Below are 19,287 nucleotides of genomic sequence, written 5' to 3' on the forward strand. Positions count from 1 at the left end.
ATAAAAATGGAAAGGAGAAGATAAGGTAAAGGGAAAGGTTCCCCTTGACAATTTGTCCAGTCATGTCCAGCTCTAGGACACGGTGCTCATCCCCGTTTCCAAACTGTACGAGCGTTTGTCCATAGACAGAGTCTGTGGTCACATGGCCAGTGGGGCTAGGCATGGAACGCTATTACCTTCCCACCGAGGTGGTACCTATTTATCTACTTGCATTTTACATGCTTTCGAACTGCTAGGTTGGCAGGAGCTGGGACAAGCGACGGGAGCTCACGCCGTCACATGGATTCAAACTGCTGACCTTTTGACTTTGCAGCCCAAAGGCTTTGCGGTTTAACCCACAGCACCACCAGAAGATACTGGCATATATAATAATATCACCAGCATGAAACAGGAATTAATATTGCCAGGTGAGCAGCATCCCATTCGCTGGTATTCACAACAAAAACCTGAGCCAGAGGGTGAGTTCTTGCCATGGCACTGAAGTGAGACCTTCTGATGTCACAGAGGCAGGACAGGCATAGATTTGGGGACTGCTTCTGGGCCAGCTGATTGTGCAAATGAGCACAAGGGGAATCCAAGTACATGGATCTAGGAGACTGGCCTACTTATGAGCTCATTTATGGCAAAAAATCCAGCTAACAAAGTAATGTGGTAATCCAGATATGGGGAGCATTTTCAGTGGCCAGGATGGTAAGGCAGTAAAATCTGCCCAGCACCTGCTGTAGGTGCAGCCATTCCTGATGAAACCTGCATACTATGTAGCCTCGCGCACAGATGACATGTGGGAAGTTCTTTTAGGCCCTATACTGCTGCTGAGTTGTATGAGTACCACAACAGCAGTCCTTAGGGTGTTTTTCCCCTTAAGCCCCTTACTAGAGTAGTCATGATTTATGGAGCAAGAAAGCTCACAAGTCATGATACTGTCAGTCCACTTCTTGCTTTGCTGCAAATGCCTTGAGGGCCAATGTATATGCTCCACGTATCCACCTCTCACCTCGCCACCTTCCCTGACTGTTGGTTTCTGTCCACTGGTGTTGTGCAAGTACAAAACATGTACACACGTGGGCACATGCAGCAGTTGGCAAAGATGGATGCTCAGGATTTAAAGCCACCACCCCCTCACAAAAATCAAGCTTGGTCTTCCTCCAATTTCACTCACCTGGATAAGAAGAGCAGTTCTAAGATTTGACCCAATTTCTTGAGACCAGGCAACCATAACAGAAGCAACGAGAGAGGGCTCCCTTCCCTCCCCCTTTTGCTTACAGAGCCCACGTGCCTCTTCCAAATTATCTGGACACAAAGGCAAAAATAACTGTGACCCAGGAAATCCTCAGACAGTGCTTCCAACTTAAATTAAAAATTCACAGCAGCTATGTTTGCCTCTGTGTTAAATGGGTCAGTGCTGCTAAAGTAGGTGATGTTTAACTCTTCCATCCATTTTCCTGATCAAAGCCTACCGGACAATCATCATTCCTGCTGGGTGAGGAGAGTGGGAAGTGAGCTAGGTACATGTATTGTTCTTGTATTTCTCTCTCAGATGGACTAATGGAAGCTTCAAAGATGTTAGATTCTTATTGAGAAAACTGGGATAAAAGGTGGAAACAAGGCTTCAATAATGCATGAAAGAAAGCCAGAGCTCTCCGTTGCTTCCAGATGGGACTGTGGATATCTTCCTCATTGCAGCTTTGATATATAACCATATATATTAGGATTTGGTAATTACATAGAGATAGCCATTGTAATGTCCACAAGGAATTGTGGAAAGATTGTCATTTACTGAAGGCATAAGAGCACACTCCTTCCCTAACTTTTAGCAAAGGTATGTTAAAAACAATAAAATGCTTAGACTCCTTCCTGAAGGAAGATCAAAAGAACTTACTGAGAAAGACAGTTCAAAGAGATAAACAATTTAGACTACCCATTTGGTAGCCCTTTGTGTGTTTCTTATATAGCTATATACTCTCTTTGCTTTTGTAGAGTGTTCTTCAGCTCTCTCTATGGGCCCAGTATTGAATAAATGCTTTCTTGCAATACACCTCTTTGCAAATTCTTAACAGAAAAGTTCTCCACAGGACAAGTATGAAGATTTGATCACAGACTTGTTTGGGGCTTCAGCTTGAGTGATTGCCAAACAAATCTATTGAGGTGTCTGAACCAGATGGACAGAGCTGTGGACCTCCTTACCTTATCATGGACTTTCCCTCAATTAAGGTTGGCAGGGGATGGCAATCAGGAGGTTTTGTTTGTTTGTTTGTTTGATTGATTGACTCAGGTTGTCTTTTTGCAGGTTACTGATGCTTGAGTGCCATTGCTCTGCTTTAGTAAATCCCTGCTATCTCAATTTTCTATATAATACAGTTGTAAAAACCCCTCTCCATTTCAATTTCATTGCTATTTCAATCTATCCTTTGTTTGAATCAAGTTGTGAGACTTTGCCTTTCCTTCCTTCCTTCCTTCCTTCCTTCCTTCCGTCCGTCCGTCCGTCCGTCCGTCCGTCCGTCCGTCCGTCCGTCCGTCCGTCCGTCCGTCCGTCCGTCCTTCCTTCCTTCCTTCCTTCCTTCCTTCCTTCCTTCCTTCCTTCCTTCCTTCCTTCCTTCCTTCCTTCCTACCAACCAACCAACCAACCAACCAACCAACCAACCAACCAACCAACCAACCAACCAACCAACCAACCAACCAACCAACCAACCAACCAACCAATTTGCTGTAAATACAACAATGGCATTGTCCCAGCCACAGTACTGTGAAATCTTATCCAATCTCTTGCAGCAACACTACCTATATTTTATCCACTGATGTGGAATGGTTAAGGAGAGCTTTGCAGCTATGGGAAGATGGGAGTGTTGTGTAAACCAATTGAAGGTTCAGAAGGTGAGCAGACCGTGAAAGGTGCTTACAGTAGAAATCCACATCTACCACACCTATTGAATCAGAGCCCTCTCTCTTCTTTTTGGATGCATTGTCATCATTTATGGATGAATGAGACATTTAGTACATTTTCAGACACCACCACAATAGGATATTACTTTCATCTCTTCCTGGCCATTTCAGCAGCCTTTGCTTTCATCAGATTTCCTTACCCTGCAACAAAAAATGGTTTTCCCTAGCAATCAAAAGTAACTGCATGCGCTTGGAAGCATTCTTGAGCCATCCTTCACCTCTTCAATGGCTTATGGTCCCAAACTCTCTCCACTCCACACACACAGAGACACCCAGTGGATTTCTGACCATTTCTTTGTTTCCTTGCTTCGTCAGTATTTTGGGTAGTCGGATGCCCCAGATGCCCCCGCCTGTTTGCACTACAGCATTAAAATCAATTGATAGCTAAGAATTTCACTGATCCTTTTAAAAAATGCCAGCTTGTGATAAAGGGCTTTGCTCCTCCTGTCTTTTCATTTGACTTAGCCTGGCAGTGCATTGGAGAAATCACTTTTTCTAGCACGGATTAAATGAAGCTCCCTTCAAAATGTGCCAGTGTTGCTTGCTGCACATTTTGAAGCTTTGCCTGTTAACCTCATTGTTATTGTGTTAAATCTTTTTAAAAAAGGAGGGGGGACTATTTCACTGTTCAGTCTTCTGACCTCTCCTGAGCAGACTTTTCCTTTTTCCTTTTGCTAATATGATATGAGGTGTGTGTTTGATTCTGCCAATCAGCTCTGTATTTGCATTGGATGATAGAAACTGCCATCTCAGTTGATTACAGTATCTTTGTAAAATCCTCACACATCACACACCTGCACTGTAGACTCACAGAAAGGCCTTTATTTCTACGTTGGCAGTCATAGAAGTAGTATACTGTAGTGCTTTGAGACCAGGAATGAAACTCACTCAAGCCAGTCTCAGAAAAGAAATTCCAGGGCTCATAACAGTGTGCTGAAATAAAACAAAAACAACAGATGTGGAAGGCAGGTTGCCGGCAGGTGCATCCTATATGTCCTGTGTGCTACCTGGTAGGAAGGATGGGTCTTGGTAGCTAAATGAAGATCTCTTGGGCTGCCAAAATCTCCACAAGGTTTTTAAAATTAGACCCACATAACATAATGGAGCTTTCATAGCAACAGTTTCAAATGGTAGAGCAGAGAAACTGGATGATAGACTTTTTTTTAAGCTGACCTGACCATGAATGATGTTCTACTTTATATTCCTTCTTCACTAAGAATATCAGAGAATGGGGTAATTTGTGGTCCAGTGTTGCCTCCGCAAGCTTCTTCTCCTGCCCTCACAAAAGAACTGAAGGGGGAAGGACAAAGATGCAGCCACTGTAAAATCAGTCAGGGAATCCAAAGACAATTCCCCAAGAGCAGTGACAAAGAATGCTCTCTATCCTCACAACAGGACAGCCCTTCATTTCCACCTTTCAATCCCTTCTTGCTTTCCTTACTCCAGTGGAACTGTTCATTCCTATGGGAAACAAGAAAGAACTCAGACAACATTGAAATATTCAGAAAATAATTAACATCTTCTTTCAAAGGTTTACATCTGGGCAGTCTAGATATTTAAATATTATTCCCAGTTGGGTTAAGGCCACCTACATAAACAAAGCAGAAGCTTGTGAATGATACTAAATTTATTACACACACAGAGAGAGAGAGAGAGAGAGAGAGAGAGAGAGAGAGAGAGAGAGATTCAACATACTTCATAAGGAAGGTTGAAACTTACACAGACCCATCCCCACCATATGCTTAGGTTGATGTTGAGAAAAGTGCAACTGAACAGCAGAAACTGGTGGGCCATCTACTGCTGGGAAAACAGCCTTTTTCATATGTTCCTAAATGCCACAAGATCAATAATTGCATCCAAGATATATTTGGACTACAACTCCCAGAGGCCTTCACTACTAGCTGTACTGGCCAGGATTTCTGGGAGTTGTAGGCCAAGAACATCTGGGGACCCAAGACTAGGAAGAACTGGACTAGAGCCAATTGAATGCATGAGCACTTATATATCTTGGCAGAAACTCTGACTTGTATTGTAGGGATCAAACTGGCCATTGTCTTTCCTGAAGCCTGTATTATAAATAGAACATTTTTCCAGGACAGAATTTCCATCTTGGAGTTGCAACACATTCTTCACTCAGGACCAGTGTTGTATCTGATGTCAGATGAAGCTCTACCAAATTAGGATATTTGAAGCTAAGACTGATCCCTGAACACACATGCCTCATGATCAATAGTAATGACGTGCAAATGTCACTAACTGTGCTTGCTTACAGCTTACCTCCGAGGAACCCACACGTTGCCAAGCTCCAAATGCTGAAATTGGCATGTCCGGAACCAACAAAGATATCTCATTTCGTCTTGGGCTGCACTGCCTTAGGAAACATCTGACTCTTACTGAATTGTTAAGAGGTGGAATATGCCAGTACAGCAAGCTTTATTTCTCCATCAGCCTGCACAGGACTCTAGCATACTTTTTCCTTTCTCTTTCTCTTCCTCTTTTCTTTAATTATCTGTCTGTGAAGCAGACATAGACCGCAAAATTACTACAAACTTCCCTTAGGAGATAGTTTTTGTTCCAGTACCTCCCCCGCTGCCAGAATGCTGACAAAAGAACTGCTAGGAGTAAATGAAGCACGGGGACCTCTTTGTTGCCCAGTGTCGTACTTGTACTAGGCCGGTATGGCTTGCTCAGCCTATTCTCCAGACAAGCTTTGGCAAGCAGTGAAGCAGAGGGAGTAGCAGAAGGGAAGGAGGGAGGGAGAGAGAGAGAGAGAGAGAGAGAGAATGGATAGATGGAGTCACCTGGGCAGCCTAGCAGAAAGACAGAGCATGGAGGGTTGGCACAAAAGAGTGGCAGTTGCAACCCTAACAAGTTTGAACCCTGGGGCAACCAACCCTCTGCCCCCCCATGCTACACCATTGAAATCTAATTGGCTCTGGCTTTCCCAGTAAGTTTCATGGAAGAGTGAGGGTTTTTACCCAGTCTGAGTACAGAGTCCAGTATTTTGAAGTGGTGGAGCATACTGGATTTATTTTTAAAAAAATCTAAGAAGCTTTATTCAACATATCTTTTCATGGTCTAGTGTCCACTTCATGCATCAGATGAAGTAGGCTGCAACTCCAGGAATCTTGGATAAAATGAAGCTTGTTAATCTTCAGGGTGTCAGAAGACTATTGCTTTTTATTTTTATGCAATAGCATTAACAGCCTCAAAAGCATACACATCCCTCACTTACTTGTCTTAATAATTTTTGAACTACTTCTTAGAAAAAACCCAAACTCATCAAAAGTTGGGTGAGTTTGAAGAAAACACATCAGTAGTTTTCATCAAAAATTGGCAGGAATATGTGATTTGCCTTTGTAAAAGTTGGAGAAAAGGACATCCATGTGCTCATTTTCAGCATTTTTTTAACTTACTATGGCTCCTGCAATCTTTCTCAGGTCACTCTGAAACTGAGGATACTTGTTGACCTTAAACAAGTAGGCTATGGAAGCCTAATTTCATATTATTGGCTCAGAAGGCACCATTTGTATAAGCAATAAAATCCTAAGTTTTAAAATAGTGCAACCTTGTATTTCCAGGAATTTTTTGGCAACTCACTTTTCTGCACCTTGAGTTACAATGAGACACAATTTGTCTATATGTCATGTCATCTCCGCCAGATATACAAGCTCTATGCCCAGAATGCTATCATATTATAAACCAGAATTGCCCATGTGCTCAGCCTAGCAAACAGTGTGTGCTTGACAAAACATGAATGACAAGTTGCTGCTTGTGACACACCTGCAACTTATGATCCCATCAACCAAGACAAACAGAACCTGTCATCTTGTACTGTGTCCTGTTAGATCACTGAGAACTTAAATGAAAAAATTTCAGGAATGATCTATTGAGTGCTGATAATAGGGCTATCAAACACAGGATACCCTTTATTTAGTGGGTCATGAGTCGTCCAGATGTCTGGGGCAGATGGACTCAAGAATTTCTTACAAAGAAGTTCTTCAAAACAAGCAAGATTGCTATTTTGAGCAATAAAACAATTGCTAAAAGCCATCTTCAAATTCCTATATGTTATTAACCAAATTGCCTAGCTTTAAAGCATTCAAAGTACTCCATCATCAACAACTCTTACTTCCCTAGCAACTACAGCACATTAGGCTTTAAATCCAGGTCCTGTTTTCCTATGTGATCTCTGTGTATACATTCCTGTCACTTGGCAGTCATAAATCTACTCGATTCCAAGAATATACATCTACATAAAACCTGACAGCTTGTCACCAAGACCATCCAGGCCTCTTTTTATCACATTGCTTCAGACAACCGACTTTGCCTATCTGACCTTGACTTTTTGTGCTTGTGCTTAGGAAAGCTTTAGAAAAAGTGCAGCAGCTGGCTGTTATATATATAAAATGCTTCTTTATATATAAAGAAGCATGAAATGGAGGGAAAAAACATGAATTTCCATGGCAGTGTTGTCAGAGCCGTTTAAGCAGGTTATATGGTTGACCTGAAGTTGAGCGTTATCATCAGGCATCTGACAATGAACGAGATGCATAGTGTAACTGTTATTAGTTCCACTGCTTATATATATAAATATGTCTATTCATATATATGAAATAGCTCCCCAACAGTGCTGCTAGGCTAATAAGCAGAAACTGAGAAAGAGGGCATGGACAGAAATATTCCCTCCATAACCCTCAGGTGCAGGGAATTAGAAATATACGTGGTGGCCTGGAGTTTGGCACAAGGTGTATGCAATCTGGAAAGAATGGAGGCAAGGCTGTTGAATTAAATATGAACATTATTTGGGGAGTGGAGAGGACATGGTTAAAGGGAGACACAATTCCATTCATGTCATTCTGATAGGCTTATGTTCAGCCACTGTGTGAAGAGAACATGAGAATAAAGAAGCCTTTGGTCTATCCGCCATGGGTTTTCCTATGAAAGTATTAAGTGTTCTCCTAGTTAATTAAGAACTGCAAACTTCCCAGTGTCTGGAATAAACTGTACCAAGCCTTTAAGAAATGGGTGGGTAGATCGATGTCTATGGAAGATAAAATGTTGGCTCTGGAAGAAATGCTGGCATGCAGTAATTAGGTTCTCTTCCAAGTTGTAATTTGACATTGCAAACATTGTGACATTTCGTGGAAAGAAAAATTTTAAACTTTGAATTGGAGAGGGGAAGAAACTGTCTGCATTTCTATCGGAACAGAGGAAACATTTTTGTTTTTAATTGAATTGTCTGGCTGAGCTGAGAACAATCCCACAAACATCTGCAGGCAGTATGCATTTAGCAAAGAGAAATTCAATGTACAAGAGAAAGGGGAGTGGCCGCTGTGAGATTTGGATCTCACAGAATATTTGGATGACATTTGTTTTCCCAAATATCCATGATGCAAACCTGAATTTGAATCAAATACCTGGCAAGTGATGGTGAGAGTAGCACTAACAGAAGACGAAGACTTGCCTCTCTCTCTTCCCTCTCTTTCATTGACTAAAAACACTGGGTGGTAACGCCTTAGGGCTGAAGCCAGTTCCCAATGGCTATGGTTGCCATATTTGATACCTGACTGGTTTCTAGTCACCCCCCTCCACCCTGAAGCTTGTGTGGTTTTCAAACCCCCTCAGGGTGTATGCATTCAAAACTACACAGTAAAGAGAGAATAGATGGCAAGTCATCCCCTGCTCCCTTTTCTGGCAGATACGTGAGTCAACCCTGAATAAGAAATAGATGAGAAATCAAGTAGCATCCCACACATATGGTCTGCTTACATGCTTCCCACATTGTGCGTTGGCTTCAGCATCTTTCGTTCGTGTGCATTACGGTTAGAAAAGACTGTGTGTTTCTTATGTAGACCCAGGGCCTTCATTCATTATGTCATCCCCTTATCAGAAGCCAACAACCAGGACCAGTTTTCTTTCAAAGTGGCCTCAGATCTCTTCTCTTTCCCCACCCAGCTGCTGTTCTACCCCAAATTATACCCTGCCTTCAAATAGGTTTAAGATAGCAACATCCACACATTTTCATCTAGCTGCTAACATGCCTATCACCTCCCTACTTCAGCGCCTACTTGACAGCAGCTTTTATAAATGAAACCAGGCCCAAAATGTCACTGAGCACATTGAAGATAACTGCTGAGAACAGTCTGGTGAAAGGTGATTGCTCTCCTTGTTTCTGAATCAATTGACCACAAGTAATTCAACAGCAGCCAAGGACAGACGAGGGTCATTGTGGCATCAGCTGGTTTGTCCAGCCACAAAACTAGCAAAAGTTTAATTTTGTTCCAATTGCAAATGTGTGTGTGTGGGGGGGGGATGTTATTGGCAGCCCTCACTAAACAGTCGACTAATCTGTTTTTCCTGTCAGGATGTCTTTCTTAATTCAACTCACTGAGAAAGAAAGCAGCCTTTTGAAAAATTAAAACAAAAGGGCTAGAATCAACAGTTTTCAGCAGTGGACCTCTGAAAATCTACTCTTTTCAAGTAGCTTACATCAAAGATAAATCGTATTTCTTTTACTTATGATCCTAAAGTGTCTTTCAAATGGGTCACCATCCTCAGAAAAGCTGCCTATGGGTCCTATTAAAATTTCTTTCCATAGAAGGTAGATTCTGTTCATTTGGTTGGTTGGTTGGTTGTGGTTGTGTGTTGTCAAGTCACCTCAAGGCAACCCTATGAATGAGCAATCTCCAAAATATCCTGTCTGCAGCCACCCTGTTCAGCTCAAGACCATGTTTTTTTTTTTTTTTTAAGGAAGTCAGTCTGTTTCATATTTGGTCTTCCTCTTTCCCTGCTGCCTTCCACCTTTCACCTTACAATCCTGTTGTCTCATGATGTGTCCAAAGGAAGCCTCAGTTTCAGCATTTTTGCCTCCAAAGATAGCTCAGGCTTCATTTTCTCTATGACCCACTTGTTTATCTGGCAATCCAGGATATCCACAAAGCTCTCCTCCATCACCACATTTCAAACAAATCTTTTTTTTTCATGTTAGCTTTCGCAGCCATACATGGTGATTGGAAATACAAGGGGTGGATGGTCTTGGTCCCCAGTGATACATCCTTACACTTGATTATCTTTTCTAGTTCCTTCATTGCTGTCCTTCCTAGTCTCCATCATTTGATTTCTTGGCTGCAGTCTTCATTTGGATTGATGACTGAAGCAAGGTATACAACGTCTCTATTTCAGTTTCTTCATTGTCAGTGTTAAAATTGAGTAGTTCTTCTGTCATCATGACTTTTGTCTTCTTAACATTCAGCTGTAATCCTGCTTTGGCACTTTTTTCTTTCAATTTCCCTAACAGTTTTTGCTTGCTCTGTCTATATTTCATTGTTTGGTAACGCACATTGTTCGGTAACATAAGGAAATATGGAACCAAGCCGCCTAGAGTGGTCTATTGACTAGATAGGCGGGATATAAATAAAATAAAATAAAATAAAATAAAATAAAATAAAATAAAATAAAATAAATAGATAGATAGATAGATAGATAGATAGATAGATAGATAGATAGATAGATAGATAGATAGATAGATAGATAGATAGATAGATAGATAGATAGATAGATAGATAGATAGATAGATAAATAAATAAATAAATAAATAAATAAATAAATAAATAAATAAATAAATAAATAAATAAATAAATAAATAACTAACTAACTAACTAACTAACTAACTAACTAACTAACTAACTAACTAACCAGCAATGAAACTATGGTGGCAGGGCACTTCCCAAACAGGGAAAACTCATCCCCTAACTCTTTGAGTATTTCTTTTCTGGATTATCATTCCTATTATAGGTCATTTCTTTTAAAAAGTTGATTCAGATACAATAATTTAAAACAAGCTCCTTCTCCTCCTTTCTTACCAGAAGAAGGACATCATCACAGTTATTTTGCCTTTGAATGTGGCAACTCTAAAAAGTGCTGAAAAAAGAGATAAATTTATCATCATTCTTTAGCCAGATGGCTGGCCCATGATATTTTACTGCCCAAGGCTGAGCAGAAAATTTCTCCCTCAATCAAAGTGAATAGTACCAAAAGCCAGCCAAGTTGTTTTCCCAGACAGAAAATTCCTCATGCTATTCTTTCCCTCCCTAGCTATATAAAGACAAAGTAAATAACTAACAACTTGGCGCTATTTCATGAACCTACCACTACTATGCCTAATAGTAGAGTTGGCCCTGACTGTGATGCAAAATACACAAGGGTGCTTTTTTGCTTCTCAGGGTTTGTTGTGGGTCGGCCTTGTGGTTTTTGATTGTTTGTTTGTTTTTGCTTTTTTGTATTTTATATTTTTCCCTGTGCTTCTTTTCTTCTAATTCTGTTATCACATTTACCTTCTAAACTATCACACGAAAGCTATTGTTTAAATAAAACCATATACAATAAATGGCAAGAAATGCCATGCAATATATTTTTTCCTGTTCCACTAAAGACACAAAGCTGCTCTCTTTTCACAAATAAGCACAATGTATTAATTTTTCCAGAAGCCATGTGTGAAAAAACAATAATTTTTCTCATTGGCATTACTTCCATTAATCTGAAAGCCATTCCTTTAGAGACTGGGGAGGGAGGGCGTTTTTCAGTTTGTCAGATGCTTTTGCATGTGTTAATTGCTTGTTCTGGGTTGTTTTTAAACTGTTTGGGGTGCCAAAATGAAAGATAACTAGCTTTGTAAATTTCAGTTTGTACAGAGGATCTCTCCCCCCCCCCCCGCCCCATGTACTTCAGTTGTAATAACAGGAACCCGGGTAGGTGGGGCTCGTCAGCCTTGGAAGGCAGCCCCTCTAGGAGAAGGAAAACTCCAATTTCAAACCTCCACTGCCTTGTGGCTATATCCACTCATGGAAAAGGCTTCAGGAGTTAACCTCGAGGCAAAATCCGGAGCTGGAGTCCCGAAGGCAGCTCGTGTCGTTCTGCCAACTCCTGCGACATTGCTGGAACCAGTTGTATTGGCTCTTTCCTTTCCATTGGACCATTTCAGCAATGTGGAGAGGGGGGATCTGCTGCTTGGGTAACAGCCTATCCTCCATATTACCTTACCCGGGCTTCATGCTCTGGAGAGGACACTCCTCGATTCAGAGCATGTTACCATAGTCTCTCGAGACTGAAGGATGCCTATGCTAATAACAGGAAACAGCTATATATATTTTAAATATAGCTTTTATATATGAGGTAAGACATTGCAGGTATTCAATTGGATTCAAAAAAGGAAGAGGCACTAGAAATCATATTGCAAACATGTTGGCCACCAAACCATAGATACAGAACAACATTTTATAGAATTTACAGTAAAGTATTTGAGTGTATAGATCATGAAAAGCTATGGATCATTTTAAAAGAAATGGGAATACCACAGCATTTTATTATTCTCATGTAAAATGTATATTCTAGACAAGAGAAAAGACTGAATGCATCACTATATTCTCTTCCCCATCCTTTCTTTTGTAGCAGGTGGCAGGTGGACACCTAACAACAGAATGGCCTTTCTGAAGAGAGGGGGAGTGGGGTAAAGGGCACAGAATTATAACCTGTATTCATGAAAACTGGACGGAGCCAAACTGCAGCAGATCCGACATAATGCCCAGAGGGACCAACAGAGCTACAGGCTGCAACAGTAGCCTAGTGCAGCACTGTGCTGCCTGCAAGATAGTACAGACTAAAAATAGGCTTCTGAAGAAGAGTCTGCCTGTTCTAGCAACAGGTCCCCAGGCTACCCACCCACTGAGCTCTGGAGGTCTGATAACTTGCCACAAACCATTAAGTAGACCTGCTGCTAACTGGCGTCCAGCCCGACCATCATCAGGAGCCAGTGACTAGGAAAAAAGGGCCTCCAAAAAGCCAGGAATAGCTCTTTATAGACCCCTATGCCTCCATGTAAGCAACACAATCTTATTATCATGCTTCTGTGCCCCACCTCTTTGCCAGTTCAGTGTAGGGCCAGGGTAACAGATTGCCATTGCATGTGCCTTTACTTATCTCCAGATCTTCCATTCCAGCATGCTTGGTTTGTGACTCGTCCTTGGAAAGTAAACATGGGCCTAATTTGCAAGTCTGATTGACAAAGCACATGTCTCCAAACCAATGTGGGAGGGGAAATGGGGTGATCACAAAAGAGACTCTTTTTCCTCCGTGCATGATTGGTCCCTTAGAGTCAAAGTAACATAACAGATGGATTCAATTCTGTGCATGTGGCATCAGACCTTTATACATGATTTTCAGATTAATGTATTCATCCAAGTATGAGCTTGCTGATATCTGTCATAGGAGAGGACGACAGCATTCTAGAGCAAGACGTTGCCAGCCGCCATCACAGACAAATCAGAGATGTTACACCCTAAAATCTGCATATTTGTCCTAATTTTGCTGCCCTCAAATTTACTGCCTCCGGTTGGATCTTATAAGCACTCTGGTTTACTGAAGAAATGAAGGAACTGAAAGCTTTGGCATTTTTAAAACTCTTTTTCAGGTATATTTCTTGTTGCAAGATCATAGCGGTTTTCCCTTCCTTTGTGAGAATGAAGAGAAATACAGCTAAGCATACTTGGGAAGATGAAGGAGGATGTGTAATTTTCCTGAGATAAAAGGAAGAGGGCAGGGAGGAGGCAGGGATGGAGGAAAATAATGAGGGACGAGATAAACTACAGAAAGTCACCTCAGAGATGAAAGATCTGAACATACCTATTAGGGATGCATATAATCTTCAGACAATGGGGCAAAACCAGACTGAATCAGGAACACTTATGGGATTATGGGGTGACTGCAGGGTTGAGCAAAGAACCAGTGGTTGCCCACAAGGCAGTACAACATGTCTACAGTTTCTTTATGTTCCATCCATCATTTACGGGATGAAAATATTTTTAAGCAAAAGTGGCCAGTGATTTGCACTGAGGGAATGGATATTCAAAAGATGGAGCTCCTGATGTCAGAGGAGAAGGTGAGTGACAGATGAACCTCTGGATAAAGCCAACAATCTCCCCAGGACACTTCAACCACTTGGGCACTAGGGGGGGTATAGACTGAGGTACTATGCAGTACATATATCCCTTCTGGCTGCTACACTTCATCTCTGTATGGTGTGAAGTAAAGATGAGCAGGGACCAGAAAAAAATAACAGATTGGGTTGGGCTATGGCTACCCACAAACCATGAACCAACCCCAAACCCTGGGGGGGGGGGGAATGGACTGGCTTGCAATTTGTGTGTGTGTGTGTGTGTGTGTGTTTTGGAGTTCATTTCTGGGAGGGGAGGGGAACAGTCACCTCCTTTACCTTCTGCTTCCCCTTCCTCTCCCTCCTCAGTTGCCACCATCTTCAGATGATAGACCAGCACATGCACAGAGACAGCAGCCCAGCTTCTGAGGTCCAGGCCTGCTGTCTCTGAAAATGGCAGTGGTGGAGGAGGAAGAAGAGGAGGGGATGGCAGGAGCAGACAGGGAAGTCTGAGGTGGGGTGGGGGAAGCAAAATAAAGAGCCAGGTTAAAAAAATGGTTCGTTTTTTTTTTTTCAGGCTTGTAGTCTGTTTTTTTCAGGGTTGTTCATGCTCATCTCTAGTGTGAAGTGAAAGGCTTGCATCTTCATTGCTAACCAGTGCAGTCATGGCCTGCTTAATGATTAGCCCGTATAACGATGAATCCGCTTCACAACGATGTTTTTGCGATCGCAAAATGATGTTTTAATGGGGTTTTTTTTCGCTTTGCGACAATCAGTTCCCTGCTTGGGCAACCGATTCTTCACATTACGACAATCAAAACAGCTGATCATCGGGTTTTCAAAATGGCCGCCAGCTGCTCAAAATGGCTCCCTGCTGTTTTTAGGAGGTGCAAGACAAGTGCCCGAAAATGATTTTTAATGCGTTTCAATGGGTTTTTTAATTTCGTTTGACGACGTTTTCGCTCTACAGTGATTTTGCTGGAACAAATAAAATCGTCAAGCGAGGCACCACTGTATTCTGATTCTCAGGTAAATTTATATTGTGATGCTTGCCCCACAGACTGCAGACGAGAAAGTTATGTACCAATGTCCAAACACTTTCTTTGAGTTAGATAAGATAAGGAAGAAAAGCCATTGCTCTCCCAACCCTAGAATGAGGAAGCGAGATAAGAATTATGGGTCAATCATGGGCCACACTTTATTAAACATCCTTCGGCAAAGGGGGGTCCTGCCGTAGTGTGGGATCAGGTTTAAGGACAGAGGTCTCAAAGGACCCCTTAAGCAACAAATGGGTGAGTCCCTGGCCCCAAATTCTTGCAGTCTTAAAGACTGCGAGAACTCGGCTGGCCCCAATTTGACCACCCCCGGGCCTCAAGCCAGCTTCTTCTTGTTGAAAAGGGGTTCATATTTTTAGTCTTTTAAATGAAGGAAACAACCTCTCATAAGCAGGAAACAGGCTTATCTAGGAATCAGGTTGAGTTTAGAACTTTTCTTGATCCACTAAAAAAACCTCCTTGCACTTAATATATATATTAACTAAATTGTTAATATATATATTAAGTGCAAGGAGGTTTTTTAAAAAAATTGCTACCACACAGATCTGAAATAGTACTATCTACTTTACTTTCATAGGATTTTGCAAATTTATTTTGTTCTAAGTGAACCAAATTGTTGTGAGATCATGTCATCGTCACCTCGAACTGCAGAGCTGGAAAGGACCCTACGGATCACCGAGTCCAGCCTGTCAAGGAGGCACAGTGGGAAATTAAATTCCCAACCTCTGCCTCCACAGCCAAAGAATAGCTGCCCAGCATTCCTCACCCATGTTTATGCTGGAACGAGTTGTCCAACAACATCCAGAAAACCATACTTTGCCTTATCCTAATGTATGAAGGGCAACAACGTTGTTCTACTGGTGACAAAGAAGGATGGGATAGAATTACAACCATGTCATCCACACCTTCCCTTGGATACCAGTGAGACCCAAAGCAGGCCCTCTGAAAACAGTTGCAGCATCTGAGTTTCAGAAGTTCAGGAAGGAGAAAGTGGCATATTGGTCCTCAGCCTTCGTATACGTTGTTCAGCACAGGAGGCAACATTTGCTGAAAAGTGGCATATTTGAGAGAATAGTCCTGCTAGCTGGGGTTTGGCCACTTCTGTCTCCCTACCACACAGTCTCCAGCTTCTCACAAAATCTCAGTTTATAAATTGAATCTCCATTCTGACTTCTAGTTGTCATTGGATGGATACCTGTTGTGTTCTAATTAAGTGTTGAGAAAATCATTATTGATATTCCCTGAGCCGGTGAACTCTGCCCATAGTGCACAGTTATAGCTGTTATTTGCCAGAAGCTAATCTTATGAGGCTTGATTAACTCTCTTATAACTTTCCTCTGGGAGGAGTGTTTCTACAGCACATGAGGGTTTCGGAGTAGGAAGCAGATTGTTGAAACGATAAAAGAGGGGATTAAAATGGTCTTCAGTGTGTTCCATAGAAAACATCTTTAAGTCAAGTATAAACCTCCCTGAGCTCCCTCAGTATACAAGGATCCTTTGCTACACTTGCTGGTGCCATCCTCCCCCACACCCGCCCCTTCGGGAAGTCTTCTTCCCTTTTGCTATCACTGTGTTTCTTCCCTCCTTCAGGGTCAAACTACACTTGAAATTCTGGCAACAAGCAGGGATGAGGAAAATTCAACTGAGAAGGAATATGAGTTGATTGGAGGGGGCAAGAAATGACACCCCCATTGGCCATTTCATGGTTCATTTCAGGGCACTTTGGGGAGACAGATGTGCCTGCCCAGAATGAAGGCCTGCCTGAAGAAAAAATTCGTTGGCTGCTGGTGGAAGGACAGCAAAGAAGGACCCTGTCTGGTTTACTCTTGGGTTGGAGTTCCAGAGAGGAATCCAGGAGCACACCCTGCTGTGCACCTATGTTTTCAGAGGGAGCATAAACCCATCCAGCACAGGCTGGATCCCTGTTCCTTGATATGCTCTTCAACTGACCAAGAGCACCTCTGTCTTGTCTGGATTGTTTCTGTTTATTCATCCAGCCCATTACTGTCACGAGACACTGATCTAGAAGTGAAACTTCCTCAGATTTAGATAGGAAGGAGAGATACAGTTGGGTGCCATCTACATACCGGTGACAACAAACTCCAAAACTCCAAACAACCTATCCCAGTGGTTTCATGCAGATGTTACATAACGTAGGGATTCCCTAACCTCTGAATATATCAAGGATGCCCCAAGTTAGAAAATAACCATGAGGTAACCAAAATGGCTGATGAGATTATTTTAAAACGCCTAATGATCCTTCCTGTATTGACAAACAGAGGGAAGATAGTACTTTGAATGATTGTACTACAAAAGTTAGAGAGAATCCCATTCCACTGACCCCTGAACACCCAGAGAGGTCTATGACTGATAAAGACCTGACATATAGAGAGTGTTTACATTTGATAGAGCATGTTAAGAGTGCTTTTGCACTTACACTCTCACAAGGGGGCCAGGAATCACCCACTGCAGCAGAAATGGATACAGTACCAGAGGGAAGCCTGGAGGAAAAAAGTCTCTTTGGAAGTCAGTCTAATTATCGACCAGAAGCTGATCTTATGGTTCTAAAGAATCCAAATAAAAATAGTTTGGCTCAGAAGCAGAAGGAGGAAATTAGTTTGGGAGGTTGCTTTGAAGCAGCCACCAGTACACCCACTTTATTATCTCCTGAATTCCCTGAAAGGTCTTGCCTGGATAAGGAGGTTTTATATAGAAAAATGTCCTTAGAAGTGGCAGAGCCAAGCTTGGGACGTACTCCTGAAAAAGAGAAAGGCTTGTATGAGGCCCAGGAAAGAGTATTCTGTCCTGAGGACCAAGTAGTAGAACTGAGCACTATAGAGGGGAGAAAATTGCTTTTGGCAGGGGCAGAACAAGTAGTCCTTAAATCCTTGCAAGGCAACCCCCCTATCTAGTGTATCATTGAATAAAGAAATAGAATCAGCTAACATATTCAGTGCATCTAAACAAACCAATCATTGATTGGACTTAAGAGAAACTTGCAGGAGAATATTAAAGTGATCCATGATAGTGGTCCTCCACATAGAGAAAACGTTACCTGTGGGTGAATGTGTGGGTCAGGAGAAGGGTGTAAGCCCTGACTTCTTATAGAGGGATGCATCCAGAGATGTTTGGGAGGAGGAGAGGGAACTGCCTACCCTTTCCCCAGCTGAGAAAGTGAAGCCCTGAGCCAGACTTAAAGCAGATGTCCCTAACGAACGACAAGCAGAGGACGTCCAGTGGACAACCGAGTGGGCGATGACCGCCAGCCGATGGAAGAGAACATGGAAGAAGCATCTAGTGATCATCAGAGGGACCCCTGAGTGCCAGCAGTCATGTGTCCAGCTAAAGGAGGCAGTAACGACAGGAGCAGTCCACGACGCGCCTTACTACAACGGGAAGGTGAAAGACTTGGACTTTGCAAACCACGGAGTAAAAGAGATTCAGAACATGCCTCGAAAGCCAAATGACTGATGGGGAGGATAAACCAAGCTGATAATGTTATAAGAAATGTTCTGTTTGTGTATAGTGTGGGAAAACTGAATATTGATGAACTGAAACATGAAGGATGCAAGGACTTCTAAAATAAACTGGAATGGACTATTGATTTACTGGTTAATTATCTATGTAAAAGTTTTCTGATTGTGGTATCTTTCTGTAAGGTTGAAAATGTTAAATGTAGTAAGTATAAATCAAAAGGTAAAGTATATTATTGAATTGTATTGGAATGTTTAGACTAAATGACATTGTGATTGCTATAATAAATATTGTTATTGCTTGCAAAATGATGCCAGATGGTTAGTAAAGTTTCATGCAATGATGCATGTTTGTTTGGGATGGAAAACATGTTTCCCTTCCCAAACAAACATATTTAAGGGGGGAGGTATGTAGTGTTCACCCCTGTTTATGCAAAATAAGTCATGCATTATTCATGTCTATGCTAATGTGGTGGAGAGGCGGAGCCGAGAAAGAGTTCAAAAGGCAGAGCCTGAGAGGAGCGACTCAGTCAAGAATCACTCAGAGTGAGTTGGTGACAGAGAGCTAATCAGAGTCAGAGAGAGAAGGAACAGATATTAATAGAGCTAAGCTGGTTAAGATAAATAGATAGAGAAGATGGTAATTAATTATATGGCGAGAAGAAAGTATATACAGTGGGGTCTCGACTTAAGAACTTAATCCATATTGGAAGGTGGTTCTCAAGTCGAAAAGTTCTTAAGTCGAATCTGCATTTCCCATAGGAATGCATTGAAAACCATTTAATCTGTATCTGCTCTTTTCTGTCCATAGAAACTAATGGGAAGCTGCTATTCTGCCTTCTGCCACTAGAGGGGGATATTTTCTTTCTTTTTCCCCCTTAGGTTCAGG

This window comes from Pogona vitticeps, chromosome 2 (assembly GCF_051106095.1).
Source record: "Pogona vitticeps strain Pit_001003342236 chromosome 2, PviZW2.1, whole genome shotgun sequence".
Lineage (NCBI taxonomy): Eukaryota > Metazoa > Chordata > Lepidosauria > Squamata > Agamidae > Pogona > Pogona vitticeps.